The following is a 19,821-nucleotide window of genomic DNA, read 5'->3' as shown; positions in this document are numbered from 1 at the left end:
TAATTTCCAAAATCACAGACTGAGTCAAGTATTAGCAGTTCTTACAACTAGAGAAAATCATGTGGTCCTAAAATATGCCATGATACTAACTTGCCAGCATGAAGGAAACATCCCTTCTGATTTTTCTGCACTTTCATATCTTGACAATTAGCATGGAAAATACAAGTGGCTTGGAAAAAGCAAACGTGTCCCTTTCTGGTGGCATGAGTTAGGGCGCAGCACTGCAAGTTAACAGCAGCCGCTTCAGTGCCAGTTAAACCCGGACCCCAGGAGGTGACCCACATGGCGCGGCAGACCTCTTCTGATCGCCCGCTGCTCCCCTCGGCAATGTACTTCACTGATCTTCCTGTTCTGCTCCCCACTGGGTCTCTGGTGAATCCTCTCGCCGCCCCTGTGGCCTGTACCCCAGTTCTGTATGCATAAATAAATAAATCTTTAAAAAAGGAAAGAAAAAACAAATGCTGCAGTAACTAGTAAACAATGCTTTCAGTACTGCCCATATAAACTGGAGATTTTCCATGTTTGTTCCTTTTAATACAATGACATTTGTGATGTCATCATTTCAGAAACTATGCCTTATATGTTAAAAGTTTGTCGTTGGTTGCTAGGGTTCTGCGGCGAACTTGACAACATAATGACAGATTCTGTGATTTATACACCAATGAAGGGATTTTTTAAAAATTGAATGTCCTTAAAACTTGGTGTTCCTAACTGAAATACTTAACTTGAAGTGTTGGGGGAGGGATGGGTTTCCAAAAAATAAAAATAAAATACTTTTCCAGCCCTAATGAGAAAGTAAGATTTTTCCATTACTCATTTAGTGCCCAGGGAACTGCACATTGCCTGGAAGACAGAAGTGGCAGAGGAGGAGAAACCATGGGGCAGCCCCCATGAAAAGGAGAGAAAGCTCCACAGCCCACACTCAGATTCACCACCGAGAATTTTACAAGGTCTCACATTTCCTTACACACCGCCAGCAAGCTGCTAATGGCTGACTGCAGGCTTTCCAGTTACTGAAGTTTGAATACTTCCACATGACATTCAGGTCTGAGCTATTATGAAAAAAAATTTTTTTTTTTTTGCTTTTCAAATACTGGAAGCACACAAGCAACCTCTGATTCCTGAACTGCTCTTGAGGGCTAATCTCAAAATACAGGCCAACAGATAGACCAGCAGACACACAGCTGCTGTCCAGCTTCGCAGAAACAGATGAAAGTCTCTAATTTGACCCCATGCAGAAAGCCAGGCCCTGGATGGAACAGCTCACCTATCTTAGGAGATACAATTTACCCAAAATTCTAGGTGCATCCCACATCCTATCTTTTGAATCTTGCAGTTTTCCTCAGAATGTTGCCTTAGACCCTCTAGTGAATGGCCTATACTTATCACTGTTGGTCTGAATTAAGAAACCCAAATCAAGTATCTGTGATTGCATTACTGCTATATAAACTCTTCTCTAACTTTGCCCCAAACAAAGGGCCTCTTTTTAGCAATTTCAACTAATCAAAAACAAATTGAGCTTTGGGCTTTACTGTTCTTAAAAACAAACCAAACAAAAACAAAAGCCTGGCAGCACCAGAAAATACTCCTGTAGGGCCAAAAATACATCTCCCAAGTTGTACCTCCTTCCCTCTCCCCTTACCCAGACTCCAGTCTCTTCCACACATAAACCAAAGAAGACAGCCAGGTAGGTTTGGTTTAAGAAATTAATGAAAAACTTGTTTTCTGCCCACTAATACAAATTTTAGGAAAAGTTACCCCTCTAAGACAACACAGCCTGATTTTCTTATTATGACCAGCAGAAAGTCACACAAGTCCTGAAAGACACAGGGTGGTGGCAGCCCACAAGACCGTGATAGAAAGTCTGAAGAAATATGAGCAGACATGGGGAACAATCGGCCTCTGAACACACCACCCCAGCGGGGTTCCGGGGCTGCTGCTGACTCAGGAAGCTGAGACAGAGGAGCAGGTGAGCCAGAGTGTCTGGCAGCGTGGACCTCTCTGGCAAAGGGTTGCCATGGCAAAAGCCGGCTCCTGGTCCCACAGTTTCCCCCTTCCAAAGTTTCCCACTACCGGAGTGTTGGCGGCCGAGACCCTATTTTTTGAGTCTGTTGCTAACCTTTCTTCCTTCCTTGCCTTTATGCCATTACCCAGGCCCGGTGACTTTTCTCTTAAATTGCTGCAGATGTGAGCCCCCACCTCCATGAGTTCCTCACCAACCTCCTATTTTATCTTAGCCCTAGAAATAAAAATCCCATTTCCTCAGTATGTTTTCATTATGCTACTCCCTGCCGCACCATCCACAGAATGAAATAAAACCAATGGCGGATTATAGGGTTCTTTATGACTCCTTTCCCCCATCAGCAAACAACTTTCATCTCCAATTACAAACGGCAGCTCCCACCTTCCTTCCATCCTTGTTAACCACCATCCCGCAGGTCATTAAGTCCACAGTGAATGAAAAGCAACAATGCCTTTGGCTATTTCCCAGTCACAGAGAGCGTTGTGGTGGCAAAGAGGAAAGTCTACTTTCAACTCAGACTCCACACAGAGTTGGTTAAAACAATTGCAAAGCGGGGGAGGGGAAGTGCACTGGACTATCGTGATGGCACACGGGTGACTTGGTGATGGGAAACCCGCGGGGATTACAATTGAGATGAGAAAAAAATGTGCAAAATGATGTAAAAATTAACTGTTGAAAAAAAAATTGCACAAAGTAAATGAATTGGTCAAACAGATTCTCATTGCCCAAAAAGAATCAAGTGTACAAAGAGTGAACCCCAACCCAACTTAACCAATTTAAAGAGAAATAGGCAGTACATCAAGGTAAAGAGAGGCCTCTCAGCATTGGCAGGGCACACTGAGGAAAAGCATAATCTTCCCTAAAAAAAAAATCAATAAAGAGTCATCACTTAGAGACTGTTCCGGAGTAATGACATCAGCAAAGACTAGTTACTTTCTGTGCAAAGTTATTGGACTTTGAAGACAAGAACTTAAAGCACAGCTGGTGTAGAAACAAAGCCCAGAGCTTGGAAAAAGATTCAGATAAGAATCTGGTTAATGTTGTCATAGGTTCAAGCATGAGGAAGAACTGAAGATTGTTATCACAACCCACTACTTTTTTTTTTTAGTTTGGGAGCAAAGACCTGCAAAAATCTCTAGTTAATTGTGTATAGCACTCACATCAGAGAATGAGGTCAGCCATTCTCAATAAATCCTCTCATTGCGCTCGTAAGATGCCTGCCCTCCAATTAGAAGGCTGGGGTGATCTTCTGTTTTTACTGGCTCCTAAGGAGTCTGGTTATTCAACTAGTTCAATAAGATCACAGAAATCCCTCTGAGTACACCCTCATTTTTTTTTATCTCAGTATAGAGAGAGCACTTGTTATGTCTATCTGAATATTTCTTATGTTTAAGTATATTGTTTATTTGATTCCCCCCAATTCCGGGTAAAAAACTATACCAGATACTGTGGAGACACAAATAAGTGTGTATGTGTGTGTGTATACCGATACATGAATAGTTATACACATATGTATGTGTCTGTGTGTGTGTGTATATATATGTGTGTGTGTGTATATATATATATATATATATATATATATAAGACATTATTCTTGCACTCAAAGAGCTAATATAAGAAAAAAGCAAGTAGTCTCATGAGTCATAATCAAGTAACTAATCATTTGATACTGGTAGCTGCTAAGGGAATCAGAGGAAGAAACTTCAAGGGAACTAGGTATTTATATGCAATTTCTTCCCTACATGCAGGAAGTGGTATATTATTTGCCTTTCTTTTTTTTTTTTTATCTTGCAGGGTGTTTGAGGTCTAGCCTATTCACCTTCCCCAAAAGTAGAAGTTTGGGTGCTGAGTTTCAGTTGTGATGCTCTATCCCAGGGACCTGGGGAGAGGGCTGGGAAGAGAACACTTTACTTTGAGCGCCAAGAAGAGGCATCTGTGACAGAACTTAAGTCAGAAACTATTGACAATCTAATCAGGAATTCAATCCAAAGAGGCTAGGAGTGAAGAAAGAAGTGGAAGAGAAAATATAAAGGTGCCAAGAAAGCCCTAGAAGCCAAGGAAAGAGGGTAAGTAAAAAGATTTGAACCAGGGAGTAAGCTCACTCTGGGAACATTCCTTAAGTCAAAGGAAATGTTTGTAATTGCTCTTATTAAAAGGAACACTAAAAACAGATCTACCAGGCTCTCCCTGGTGGCTCAAAAGGTAAAAGCACCGCATTATGAAGCTCTCCAAGGACACTGCAGCACATATTCAACCCCCCCACCAGGGAGCTGACCCACATGGTTTGGCAGACCTCTCCTGACCCACCTGCTGCTCCCCTCAGCAGTGTACTTCGTCAATCTGCCTGTTCTACTCCCCACTGTTTCTGGTGAATCCTCTCACCCACCACATTTCTGGCCTGTACCCCAGTTCTGTACACATAAATAAATTAAAAAAAAAAAATGGATCTACCATATGAACCAGCAGTTCCACTCCTAGGAATCTACCCAAGGGACACAAGAACAATAATTTGAAAGGAAAAATAAACACCTATGTTTACTGTAAAACACTATTTACAATAGTCAAGCCATGGAAACAGTTTAAATGCCCCCCAATTACAGATGATTGGCTCAAGAAGGTGTGGTATACCTACACAATGGAATACTACTCAGCAATCAAAAAAGATAAACACATGTCATTGTGGCATCATGAATGGAGCTGGAAGGGATTATGCCAAGTCAGAAAGAAAAAGAAATACAGAATGGTGTCGCCTCTAAATGGAATATGGTTAAATTGAACAAAGGCTCAGGAAAATTTCAAGCTGACCATAGATCTGAGGCATCCAGCTGGGGGGGGGGCGGAGTGGGGTTAGCCAGGGGTGGAAGAGCACAAGGGTGGGGCGGGGAGATGGATCACGGGTACTACTGTGGTGGGAGAACTACAGGAACTGCACTAAGGGCCAACATACTGTCCAAAAATTGATGTAAGAAAACAATTTTAAAAATAAATTTGATGTTGAATATAAAAAAGATTTGAACCCTTGGGTTTTAGTGGGACTAGTCACAAAGTCCACCCCGGTTGGACTTTTCACACGAGAGAGGAAGGACTGATATCACCCCAGGTCTAACTAGCACAGATCCCAATATCTAAGGAACTTCTTTGACCCAGACTCTTCCCAGTAGTAATGCCATTGGACACCTAGAACCTCATTGGACGCATACTTAGGGGTTTGAGGTGGGGTAGGTAGTTGTGGTGACCTAGAAGAACACTAAAAGAATGCATGAATATAAAGACACTGACAGCCGCATCTCGTTACTTTGGAGAAGTCAGAAGTTGTTACAGCAGGCAATTTGGGCTGAACCTACGTGATGTTAGAAAGCAAATCCAGACTCACAAATCTCTTGTCACCCCTCCCCCAGGCCCTGCACTAGTTATAGAGCTCCTTATATGTATAAAGAGACATTTTTCTTAATGCTGACCAGCTGTTAGGTAACAGTGGTGCCAGGGATAGCAGGGGACCAGCAGGCAAGAAACGTTCTGAACGGGAATGTTCTGGCCAGTGAGCTGTGATGAGTCATTACAACTGAATTCTGTCGTGAATATGTAGAGCACGTGCCTTTTTAAGTAAGTGTGTACTCTGGCATTCTCTTTTGAGTATCCACTGATACAAGTCATATGGCTGAGAGACTGGTATACCCGAGGGTAAGGGGCCAATGAAACCAGGCTTTGGAGTTCTAGAACAGTTTGTTGCAGCAGCACAGTCCCCAATAAAGTTAAAGGTCATGAAGGAAGGTACTCAATGACTACTACTTTAGCATGTAGACATTCTTATAACTCAGAATATAGATTCTGAGGCCTAATCAACTACTGTTCTAAAACAAAGACCTACAAAACGGGTACAAAATGAGCACTGTATTCTGATATGTAGTCAGTTAAATATTGAGCTATAGGGGGACAGGTAATCTGTGGAATAAGAGACCTTTTTAATAATCAATGGCATTAAATTTAGTGGGAAATACACGTACCCTTACTATGGGCTAACTGGTGATTACTTCAACCTGTTTGATATTATTTCACATTAGGAAGTACAATAAAAACAATGAGTTTGTGCTTAACTAATTTCCAAAAATAGTTTGATTTTATTTCTTGGGAACAGAAAAAAATTCATAGTGGTTATTTATAGTTTTGTATTGATAATGTCTTCAGTATTACATATAATCAATCCATAATAACCTTGTCTGGGCAGCTTGGTCTACCCAGATACAGTATCTATGCCTACGTAATAAATTCACTAAGCTAAGTAAGATTGCAGCAATAGGATGAATCCCTTTTCTGGCTGGACTTAAAAAAATAAGTTGCCATCAGAACAAGAAGCGTAAGCATTGAACAACTCAATTCTGATAGAAGAGAACACAGAAAGTGGTAGAGCCCTCTTAGAAAATGGACCACTGCAGCACTAGTGTTAAGAGACAACACTGAAAACATCCTTATAAGCGAAACAAGGAAAAAAATGTTATCCCACTAGCAATCAGACCAGATTAACATCAACATCCCCTTTGCCAGCAACACACAGGTCCACCTATGAACACATTGTTCTTGGTAGCTTGGGAAGAACAGTTGGTAGAAATTTATTGTTGCCACCATTTCTTTCATAGATAAGGAGGTTACACTTCATTGTGAAGTTCCTGGTTATTTAGTGCTGAATTAATCAGGAGAGTGGATTCCAATGGTCAAAATTCTTGGAACCAAATCTCTCAGTCATCCTCAGACATTCCACTGGCTGGCAACACCATGTAGTGGCCAGGTGGGAAAGAGGTCCCAGAGCCCTATTAGGAAACATTTCCTGGTTGGGATGGGCTCAGACTCCCTGGGCTGCTACTTAGGGCTACCCTCCCTTGCTGTCCTCTCTTCTGCATCTTTCAAACGCCATTAATTCTTCATCCCAGAGTTAGGGACCCAAGGACTTTGCAAGTATATGTGCATGGACCGGTATCTGCTGACTGAGAATAGTAGTAGTTTTCCAGGGATTAACAGAATCAATAGGGTGTGTGTCTCTCCCTCCCTTTTTGTGTCTGGCATGTGTGCCTGTGTGTACAGATAGAACAATAGAGAGAGATTTTAAAGAACTGGCTCACTATATGAAGGCTGACAGACTGAAATCTTCAGAATGGATTGGCAGGCTGAAAACCCAGCAAAGAGCCGGTGATGCCATTCAAGTCCAAAAGCAGCAGCCAGATTGAGAAAGACCAACAGAGTCATCTGAAGAAAGTCCTTGTTCCTAGTGTGAGCTAGCATGGGGTCCTGAATGAGCGTAAAGGGACACGTCATGGAGCAAAATACAGGCTGTGTTATGATGAGGGGAGGAAGGGAAATCTGTACAACCTAAACCACACTCTGCTTGGATATTTGCTTTTAAATTCTTTAAAGTCTGTATCCCAGGCTTTTGCTAACCATGTGACCATGTGTTTTCCCAGATATCTAATTAGTAGATCTCTGGAAAAAGCCTTAGTAATATTATGGACCACATCCACCTTTATGAGTTTCACAGAACACACAAATGAGAACTGTCTACCTTGTAGGAGAATCTGGCAAGAGAACATGCTGGCTCAACTTGGCCTAGTAATGTTAACCGTTCTGTTGAAAATCAATCCACACGGAGCCAGTAAAATCAATTACAGTGGCTCAGACACTTGTCACAGCCACTTGAGTGAGCCACCGTGAGGCACCACATCATGCCTGGGCTGTTTCCCCAGAATCTGGCACACATCAATCCATGCTCGGGAAACACTTGTTCACTCACTGGCTGGCTGGCTGCTTAACAAAGTCTGAAGCAATCTATGTCTAAGTGCTGGCACATCATCATACTGGTCCTAAAAGAACGGGAATTTGGACAGAAAGATAGAAATGTCCTCAGATTAATTTTTGAAATAGGTTAATTTATAAAATGGCCCCCATCACTGCACGTCTGCTGGGTCTCTGTAACATGAGACTGGGGAGTGACCAGTTTACTTGCACTCACATTATGTAAGAGGACACATATGATAGGTAAAGATGCAGAGCGGTTAGCACCCAAACTTCATTCAGAGAAGCTCTTCTTAGTGAAGGAAAGATCTAGAAGGTCCCGCCATGCTGCTTCATCTGACCACTTGAGAGCAGAATCTAAATTATCTGCTAGCATCTGGTATATTGCAAAACTTGCATAAAATATACTCAGGTAATAGTTTCCTGAAGCTTATGTTCTTGGCTCTTTCTTGCAGGTATGGGGGGACTTAAGGAAGAATGTGACGACAGAAAACTGGTAAGTTAAACAAAAATTATTACAATGGAATGAATTTAGAGTAGCAGAGGATAGACAAGAGCAATACCTGAAGGAATTGACCAAAATCTCTCCAGTAGGTGCGAGCAGTAAGAAGACCAAGGGAAGAAGGGATGACGAAGTCACCAGTGAGAACCTATCTTCACAGGAGGTGGGATAGATTATGACACATAGAAAATAGAGAGCAAGAAACCTCACTAGGGAGGTTCAGCAAGAAACCTCATTAGGGAGGTTCAGCAAACATGAAAATCAGATTGAAAGTCATGGGTTGAAATCCTCACAATTAGATTTCAATTTACCATTTTAAAACAAGAATTGAATTAGTGCTATCAAAAGAATATGCCCAACATTTGGAGGATGCTGAAAAATCCCCAGCCCTTCTTAAAATCTTGTAATATGGTATAAGTGAGTGGACCCCAAAATTAAAATCTATATTCTCAATCTTTATAGAGCAGCTGGCTCGGGGGACATGATCCTTTGAGAAGCTGCTCGGTTCTTTCCCAAGAAAAGAGTTTATATAACTTTCTTTATTTCATTATCAGTGAATTTTTATCCACATGGACAAAATATACAAGACACTGTACTCATTTTTTTATGCAGAAAGTAATGTGTACTTTCTAAAGTAAAATGGAACTAAATTTAAAATTACAAATAATGAAAAATAAAGTTTTAACTTGGCTTGCATGTTAATGAGATCAAATGGTGTTTGCCTTAAATAGGAAGATGAAATTCTTATATTCTTTGTATTAATCTAGATCAAGGTCATATTTGACATCTATTTAATTTTGGGTTTCTTTACTATCTTTCTTATTGACAAAGAACTGAAAATTCTGATATCTAAAACACTAAGGTAGTCAATAAAATAAATTCTATAGGTCACTATCTCATAAATGCTATCTCAAAATCTTGTGCCAAGATTCTCTGGAACTCCCAATTCTTTTAATTGAACTAGAATACTGAGTTTCCTTTTCTATGAAGTGACCTCAAACTCTGGATCCTTGATATTGTCCTGAAGATGAGGACTTTTTGAAAGGAAATGACTCATAAGCAGAGATTTAGGCCTAAGCTGTTAGGAGCCACCAACTTTCTTTATTCTCTCCCTCCGCCCTTTTACTTTAAATTTCTTTTTTATGTTGTTGTTGTTCCTGTTTTTACAGTATTTGATTTCTCCCCTCAGCTGCATTCCTCATAAATCTCCTACCATTACACTGCTTAAGAACCACCACCATGGTACTTTGTAAGCTTTTCTCACCCCTGTTTGGATCCCTTTCACTCCCTCTCCCCTGCTTTAAGCCTCAGGTCAATTGTTGCCTACAAGTTTTTTCTATTTTTTAAAACCCTATGTTCTCTTTTCCTATAATCCTCCTATATATGATAGCTCCAATATTCTTTTTCCTTCTGACTTATGCCATTGAGCATAATCCCTTCCAGATCCATGCATATTGCTGTTAATAGAAGCTAAATTTCTTTTCTCTTTTCACATTAAAAAATATTTATTTATGCATACAGAACTGGGGTACAGGCCAGAGGAACAGGGGTGGTGAGGGGACTCACCAGAGACAGAGTGGGGAGCAGAACAGGCAGATCAACGAAGTACACTGCTGAGGGGAGCAGCGGACGGGTCAGAGAGGTCTACTGTGCCATGTGGGTCACTTCCAGGGTGGGTGGGGATCGAACTCATGAGGAAGTGGCTTTAGTGTTTCAGTACTGTGCTTTATTTAACCTACTGTGCCACCAGGGAGGGCCCTCTTTTCACATTTTAATAGGGCAGGTTTATTTGGAAAGGGATTAAAAAGAGACACCTGCATAGTCACTGAGCAGGAAGGCAGGAGAGCGGAGTCTTGTTAATGAAGAAATTGTACTGATCCCACCAACTTTCTCATCCCTGGCTCAAGAATCCTCTTGCCCCCTTTCACAGGTACTCTTGTCCTAGTTCCTTCCATTCTGGGTGTCTGCCTATTCTTAGCCATCAACAACCATCTCCACATGATTCTTCTGTCCCTGAGAAAGGAGGACTCCACACCCACTGCAGCCAGGGAAGAAAGTAACACAAGTGTAAAAAGTCTAAGCCTTATGTTCCTTGAAGCATCAATAATACTGAGGTTGGGTTTTGTGGCACAAAGTTCCATTATGCGGCCATCATGAGCTAACCAGGTGGCTTGGCCTTTTGACAATCACATTTGTTCCCATCAAAAAGCATGTTCCAAGTTCCATACAACTTATAAAAACTGTCTTTTGGAGCACAATCTGTTCAGAATCCAGATACTACTTGCACTAGACATGAGTTTTACCTCATTAGTTTTAATAGAATTGAACGGAGATCCAGATGTACTTTATTCATATGGGAATATACCGATCCACATCCCAGTTGTCAGATATAGCTTATATTAAATTTGAGAAAAAACACAAGCTAAAAATTCCTAGCCACCTCTATTTTCCTAATATTTTGATCTAAAATTAGTGAAGTTGCATTTTCACTATGTTCTTCTGTGGAACCATCTTGGGTTGATAAAACTAACAGAGAGATGGGAGACATGCAGCTTGCCTCAGCTTAGAAAGCTAAGCTCTCTGTGGACTGTATCTCCCCCATTTTGGGAACATTTGAGTCTTACTGTGCTGCACCTTACCAGATTCTTGATTAGCTTTGGACTTGGGTCCTCAGAGGTTAAACTCTCCATGTAACATTAAATTGGATATGGAGGGAATGTCTTTGGAGAGAATGCAACTTCCCAGGCATTTTAAAGTCCTGCTCACATCACCATTAACCTTCATCCCTAGTTATTAGCTATTGAAAATAAAGCTGTTTTTAAACATACTGGGTAATGTGTGATAAATTGAACACATACAGGCTAATGTCTTGCCTCTCAAATTATTGTAACCTAGTGGTGTCTTGTGATCCCACTAAAATTTAGCACAAATCTTCACTTACAGCAAATTCTCTTTGTTTGCGATGGCAAACCTCCAAAACAGTGCTATTTGGCAAAAATAGTAGTTTTCTTAGCAACAAAATCCAAGACAATTGAACTCTATAATTGGAAGCCAGCATACCGTGGCCCTATTAACTGTGCATCTGTTACATCTGGCCCCAAACTATTAACTTACAAGCTTGATTATATTCATGTGTGAAACAAAGGCGTCAACTGTGCTGGGTACATCTTATTTTACTTTATCTCATTTTTTTTTCCCCCAAATAAGTCAGAGAGCCAAATTAGTTTGTAAATATTCTCCGATGTTTGAAGCCCTCTGGAGAATTTATGCTTTTAAGTATTTTTTAAAGTTTTTGTGCAAAATTTATTTTTACAAAACATACTGAAATAGTTAAGATTTATTTGCCTAAAATGTAAAAAATTATTTGCATCGATGGCATGATTTGGGGTGCAACTAGAAGGAAGTTCAACTCAAAGTGACTTAAACAATAAAGAATATTTTAGGCTCACGTCATTGAAAAGTCCAGACACAATGCAGAAATCAGGCAGTCGGGCGAGCTTGGTTTCGTTTCCGTGCTTCTCTCAGTTCCTCCACCATTAGAGTGGCCATCAGAAGCTAGAGCGAGGCGCCTTCTGTTTTCTGCTTGTGAGGAAAAGCACCTCGCTGCTAGCCCTCCTATTTGTGGACCTGAACCAATCGTGAGGGCTAGTAGAATGCCAGGTACCGATTGGCTTATTCCTGGTGGTACTCACCTACTCTATACCAATCAGGTGGCCAGGAAGAAGGCGCAGATTCTTTGAATTATTCCATAAAGCCCACCTAGAGGTGAGTCAGTAGGATCAGCCTAGTGATTCCAGCTGAAGCAGCTGGATACTCTGCAATGGGAGGAAGGAGGAAAGAGGGGGAGGGGACGTTTACCGTTGGGAAAAATAAAGGGGTGATGGGCACTACCAAAACAACTAGTGAATGCCAACTGCATCATTTTTTTCTTCCACAATGAACAATTCTGTCAATATTATAATGGTCAGAATCCAAGTGTGCTAGAATATGTGCCCATGGATTTAAACTGAATATAAATTATAACAGCCAGTCAGCATCTCTGCACCTCAGTCAATGAGAATAACAATGGTGCTAACATCATCAGGACTAAATGAAATCACACTTGCAAAAATAAATTTTCCAGCAGTAATGAGCAGTGCAGTTGTTACCCCCACATTAGAAAATGGCTCCTCTGTACACAGGGAGCTTGTCTGCCTTCTCCACGGCTGTAAGCTCAGTGCTTTGCAGTAATAGATGCTGGATAAACACTTGTGAGAAGGCTGGATGAATCACCTCTCTTCCATCTCTAACTCTCAAAATGGGAGGAAAGAGGAGCAAAGAGTTAAGAAAGTTAGAGGCCAGCACAGCTGAAACAAGTTCTTGGTTAAAGGCCAGCGCGAAAATCCAGGAGGAATAGGGTTTGGAGTCACAAGGCTACTCTGAGTGCTACTGGAATGGTGCAGCTGACAGGGTTTGGAGGAGAAAAGGTGGAAGCGTTTGTTCAATCCCACACTATGGACAGCTTGGGTTTTGTTTTTTCACTCTGAGCAAAGAATGTCGCTGGATCATCTGGTTCAGTAGCCAATCTTAAAATAAAATGAAAAATCTGGGAGTTGCTCTGTGGGAAAAGAGCCAGAGGATACAAAGAAAAAGACAATAGGGGATTTAATCAAAAACATCTAAACGAAAGTATTGTTTTCTGGGATATTCAGAGATTCTCCACAAAGGCAGAAAGAAACTGATGACTAAAAGAGAGGGGTAAATTGTGCAGATGCTTTAAAGACAGGGACTGGTGATGCCGCTGTAAAATACTACAGGAGTTCCTCATTCAAACCATTTAGTCTCAACTTTCAGCTGACCCTCCCTGCCCCAAGCCATCCTTGGGACATCTGCAAAGATGTGGCAGAATATTCACTTCAAAAAGTGGGTCCTGAGATAAAATGGGCCGTGCTCTGTGAGAAGAAACAAAACTAAACTCTGCTCCCATGATAAACTTAATGAATATTCACTTTGGAATATTTAAAGAAGCAGGATAAAAGAAAGAACCTGGAAGATGTAACAAATGTGCAAATTTGTGCATTTTTGTTTTAAATAGACTTAGTAATTTAGAATAGTTTCAGATGTACAGAAAATCTGCTAACACAATATAGGCAGTTTCCAAATATTAGCCTGTGTCCAGTATCTCCTGTGGTTAGGATCTTAACCTTCTTCCCAAACATTAGTGACAACCAGTGAGCCACTAAGGATGCAGGATTATTCACTCCTTACTCGGAGCCCCCATTTTTCACCTAGCTCTTTGCCTGTCAATTTTCAAGCTTTGTTTCTTGTAGGGGACTTTGACACTTTGAGGAATATTGGTCAGATAACTTTGCAAAGTGTACCTCAATTTGGGTTTTCCTGGGTCCAGCTGGCACTCAAGTTTCTGGATGGAAGAAACTTCTGGAGGTAAAGTGCTGTCCTCATCACATCGTGTCAAGGGGGCATTGTCACCACGACTCATCGCTGAGGATGTTCCTCACTTTTCCCGTTTCCAATACTAAACTCTTTGAACAAAGATCACTTATAGTCATGCTCAAACTTCATAAGGGGGGAATAGCTACATAATTAAAAAAAATTTACATGAGAATTTGTCTCTTCTTCCAATGTTTTTATGAATCAATCATTTACTTATTTTTAAAAGATTTATTTATTTATTTATGCACACAAGAACTGGGGTATAGGCTAGAGGTGCAGGGTATAAGAGGATTCACCAGAGACAAAGTGGAGAGCAAAACAGGCAGATGTACTGAAATATATGTTGAGGGGAGCAGACAGGATGACAGGGGCGGTCTGCTCTGCTATGTGAATCAGTTCCCCATGAGGGGCGGGGTGGGCGGGGCTCCCCGGTTGCGTAAAGTGTTGAAGCGCAGCACTGTGAAACTATACACAGCTGCTGCAGCACAAGTTCAATCATTTATTTATGTCAGTATGGACTTCTAGGGCTGCCATAATGTAACACCCCTGACCAAGTGGTCTAAACAACAGAGTATTTTCTCATATTTCCGTGGCCTAAACAGATGTACATCTAAGATCAAGGTGCTAGTGGGGATTCTCTCTCCTCACTTTGTAACTGCCACTTTCTCTCTTTATCTTCATTTCCTTCTTCCTCTGTGGAGGAGGATTCGAGTGCAGGGAGATCAGGATGTGAGCAGTCTTGGAAGAAAATTGTCCAGTGGTAAACATCTCGAATTTAGGACTGAGATGCCAACATCTGTGTTTTAAGGACTAGTTAGACATACATTTGCTCTTCTTGGGACTGAAGCCCACATTCAAGTAATCTCAAACACTGAAAATTGACAAAAGTGAATCAGTAATATTATTGCTGATAGAAAACTGACAGAAATAAGTGCAAGCTACACCTAAAGAAGATAGCATTACTCTAGGTCTCAAAGTTCTTGGGTAATTCTTTATACCTGATATCCGACATTTAATTTTTTATGTTTTTAATATAAAAGACAAGATGATATGAGCAAAAACAAGCCAAACAACAGACAATACAAACAGGCTCATTTCCCATGATTTATATAATAATCACTCTGAAAACATTCAGTGATGTAAAAACATGACTGAAAAATTTGATAGTGAACTGGAAATGATATAAATACAAAAACCTATAGCAATTCTGCAACTTAAAAATATACTAGCCAACATTTAAAACTTACTTATTTGATTTAGCAGCAAATTGCAATTACAGATAATCAATGAACTGAAAGATAAATTGGAAGAAAATATCAATATAAAACATGTAGAAATAAACCAATAAAAATGCAAAAATGAAATAATAACATAATTTATACTGTGAGCTCACACATATCCAATTAATTGTCTTTAAAGGAGATAAGAGGCATGGGAAATAAAAAAGATTTGAAGAGCTAATAGCCGAAATATTTTTTAAACATGAAAGGTATTAACCCACAAACTCAAGAAATTCTGTAACTCAAGAAGGATAAATAAAATATGACAATCACAATTATTATACACACTATGTTAAAAGTACTAAAACAACTTTTAGCTGTCTATTCCCCACTGCATTGCCCCATCCTAATTTTGACCTTCATTTTTGCAAATGTGGGTTAATAAATTACATACTAACTATTCTCTATTTCTTCCTCATTGAAGTTATTGCTTACATATTCATAAAACATCATTCATTATTCCAAAATACTCACAATTATATTGTAAATTCTCCATAACTTCCTAAGGTCCAAAGGGCTGTTATAGTGATTCAATCAAGATAACAGTGCTGAAAATTATAATTTTTAGGCTAAGTTCTGGTGGATAGTGAGTACTTGAGGTCCCTGGTGAAAAACAGGCACATGTGTGTAGTGAAAGGAAAAGATAGTATTATTTCATTAGTATCTGTAACCAATCAGAGGTATTGATAGTAATAGTAAATAGTGCATATCACCTTTCATATAGACTCATAAGTTGATGAATTTTAACTCATGTAGTCCTTAAACTCCATGTATTAAGTATAGTCTTAAAGATTAGTGTCTGTACTTTATAGATAGAGAAACTGAGGCATACAGGTGGTAACTTACCAGTATCATACAGGTAAGTGGCAAAGCAGATTCCAGAATTCATGATTTTTCTTTTAAAGATTTATTTATTTATGCATACAGAACTGGAATATAGGCCAGAGGTGCAGGGGAGTGAGAGGATTCACCAGCAACAGAGTGGGGAACAGAACAGGCAGATGTACTGCTGAGGGGAGCAGCAGGTGAGAGAGAAGAGGTCCGCTGCACCATGTGGGTTATCTCTGGGGCTGGGGATCGAACTTGCACCAAAGTGGCTGCAGTCAGCTTCACAGTGCTTGCACTTCAACCTGTTGCACCACCAGGGAGGGCCCTAGAATCCATGATCTTAACCCCTACTCTGTATTGCCTCTCCAGCTAAGCAAGCAACACTGGTTTCCAGACCAAAAGTTAGCAAATGTGTTCAGAACTCTCTGGTCAGAACAGATCCTATCAGAAGTAAGACTGACCTGATAGCAGCAGTTATAGGTCAAAAGAGAACTGTTACCTGTATTGGGGCTAATGTTACACCCCCTAAATGGGGTGCAAGTAAATGAGCTCATGGTAACTTGGGGCTAGACAACAATCCCATTATTACTTTGAAAAGAATTACAATTTTAGATCCCTGGTCTCCCTGGAATTACCATTGTTTTTCTGATTTGATAATAAGAAGTGGTGGCAAGTTTTTCGGGGATTTTATAGAAAATTAACACTTACTTTGCACAAGTACTCCTTGCAATCAAGCTGAAAGATGGACAAAGCTTAATTGATTTGGTTTAGTTTCCTCCTTTCAATAATGCTGCTCTGAATCTTTTACTTTATGAGAGCATTTTAACTTTCATGTTCTGGTTTTAATTTAACTTGTCATATTTCTTTCTTTCTTTTTTTCTTTTTTCTTTTTTTGTATGTGCCTCGAGGCCTTTGGGAAAAGGGCACATTTTTTAATAAGTCAAAACAATAAAAAACAGAGAGGTGAACTTAAGCCAATTAGTCACTTTTTAAGTCAATTCACTTCCAAACTTTAAGTTTTTCTTTCCAAGACTGTTATCCCTTGAAAAAGGGGAGGCCATTCCCGTCCAGAGAGACTCACAGTGGCCAAAGCCATGGGCACAGGTAACACAGGCAGACATTGTCATGAGATACTGTCATGACAGCGAGGAGGACTTCTTGAAAAGTATTTATTTGTGCACACAAGAACTGGGATACAGGCGAGAGGTGTCGGAGAGAGAGGAACCACAAGAGACAGAGTGGAGAGCAGAACAGGCAGATATACACTGTTGAGGGGCTCAGTGGGTGAGACAGGAGAGGTCTGCTGCACCATGTGGGTCCCCTCTGGGGCCGGGGATCGAACTCATGCTGCAGTGACTGCAGACAGCTTCATAGTGCACCACCAGGGAAAGCCCAGTAACTAGGAGGACTTTAAATGTAAGTTACACAGATGACAAAATATACTCATACCACAGGAGGCACACAGCATTGTATAGGGGCACTAATTGTCTTCACTTCATTCACCGTGCACACATGATTTCTGCAAAGTTTGAACTTTTCCAAGTCAGCAGTCACAGACGAAGTCATGGAGTCCTCATTTACCAGACCTGAGTGATCAAGGATTTTATTTTTAAAGTTGGGCATGAATAATCCATTTTGTTCTTTGTCTTATCAAGTAACTGTATGGTTCTCTGAGGAAAACTAACACATAAAGCCTTCCCCTACCTCAACACCCATATCTCTAGCAATACCCTGCTAATTACACCCCTCACACTTGGCTATTTCATTATATTCTAGTCTGTTTTTTGGCTTATTCGTCAGCTCAACCTCACTAGGTTGCAAACTCCGTGAAGGGAGGAAATATATTTCTTCAATTCACAGTTGCACCTCTCATGCTGACACAGTACCTAAGAAATAGTTGATTATATTTTTTGACTGCAAAAGAAAGAGGAATGGATAACCAAATCACAAAATCAGGTAGGCAAGTGAGGTAGCATCCTTTCATGGGTGCATGGAGATCTGATCTGGAATTTGCTGTTAGTTGGGAAAATTACTTATTTTTTTATGAGCAAATGTCTTCCTTCTATCTCTTCCTTTTTCCCTCTCTCTTTGTTTCTCTTTTTCATTTTTCATCTGATTTGCAAAGCTATAACGAGGAAGCAAACATGGTGATAAATATGGGAGAGATCAGTTCAATACTTGGAAGCTTCTCAATGAAAAGGATATTTAAATTATTGTGAATTTTGGTTTTCACAAGAAAATCCCACACTAGAGGTAACTGATTTCTGATCTTTACTGCCTCCTGTAACTGGAGGAACACCCCTCCCCCACACCCACCCTATTTGTAGGCGATCTGGAGTGTCTCACTTGAATCCCTTAGCCTAAGACCTCAATGAAAGTGTGTTCGCCACTCTAGAAGGCCCCGACTGCTGGGTCCTGCAGGAGACCACAGCCAAGTCACTTCCCTTGTCCTGGCCCATCAGAGGTGCTGGCCACACTGTGTTCACAGAAGCCTGTGCTTTCTAGTCCCACTGTGACAGGCTGACAGGTTGTATCCACCCAAATCTTTATGGTGAAATTATCCCGCTGTTATAATAGTATTAAGAGGAGGGCACTTAGAGAGGTGACTAAGTCTTGAAAGTGCAGACCTTATGAATGGGATTAGTCCCCTGGTAAGCGGGGCCCAGAGCTCCCCCATTCACTCCCTTTCCTCTAAGTGGCCATGTGAGGCTACAAATGAAGCCTGAAGGCTGGCAGAGGGTCCTGTAGGAGCCTGAATATGCTGCCATCTCGCTCTTGGACTTCTAGCCTCTGGAAGGGTGAAAAATAAATAAATAAATATATATGTTAATAAAATACCCTCTATCTGATATTTTGTATGGCAGCTCAAATGGACTGAGATATCTGGTTTGTGGGGATACCTGGCTTTGCATTTGAATGGGCACTTTTTCCTAGAGATCAGCCTATTGCTGTCTGAACATTTTACTGAAAGTAACAATAACTTAAAACTCCTTAATTCCCAGAGCCTCCTTTGGCACTGAACTCAAACATAACTTCTCAAGAAACTGGACTCTCCAACTGTCAGACTCCAAGTTTAAGATGAAAGCTGTTTTATTCCCCCAGAAACTTGCTCTGGTGGTGTTGGTCAATGGTTACCTTAAGGCCTGTTCCTCTAACCCATCAGATCTATGAAGGTTTTTTAGGATTCCGGAGTGAATTGACCCTAATTGAAACCTGTAAGTCATTCAGGATTCTAGGTATAAGTTCAACTGCCCCAGAGGCTTTGTCTTTCAAAAAATTTTATCCTCGAATGTCAATGTTTGGGAAGAACATCATGTGATGCTCTTGCATTCACCTTCCCTTTAGAGGAAGAACTGTTTTATTTATTTTTATTTTTTTGTTTAAAGCAGAACTGTACTTAAAAGGCTCATTCTAAAAAGAGATCCCGTCAGAGTCTGGTTTTGACTAGTGGGAATTTTCCTTCAGCTAAAGCAACGGTTGGCTGGGCTTGAACATCTGCCAGCACAGGCCACCGCTGCAGCACTTTTAACTTAAAAGTGGCTAATAAAGTCATGAAGGGAAACCATAAAAGAGAGTTACAAACCAAATCATCAAAAAAGAAAAAAATTATTTTCTATGATGAGCTTCACCCTCCAGGGACCTGAAGAGAAAATTTGCTGATGTAAGCTTAAATTAGCACTCAAGGAATTTGAAAGTTGTTTCCCTTCAGTAAGCAGAACTGACAAGTCTCTACTAATCAGTTGTTTCTAATATTGCAGAAAAACTGAGTAGAGTTGGGTAAAAGAAAAAAACCAAGATCACCTCAATTACCTAAAATACACGAAGAATTGAAAAATGATCTTCTATTGCTGGTGCATTAATTTTTTTTTATAAAAGATTTATTTATTTATTCATACAGAATTGGGGTACAGGCCAGAGATGTGGAGGGTGAGAGGATTCACCAGAGACAGAATGGGGAGCAGAACAGGCAGATC

This window comes from Condylura cristata, unplaced genomic scaffold, assembly GCF_000260355.1.
Source record: "Condylura cristata isolate star-nosed mole 26May11 unplaced genomic scaffold, ConCri1.0 scaffold00030, whole genome shotgun sequence".
NCBI lineage: Eukaryota > Metazoa > Chordata > Mammalia > Eulipotyphla > Talpidae > Condylura > Condylura cristata.
Note: the sequence above shows the minus strand (reverse complement) of the source record.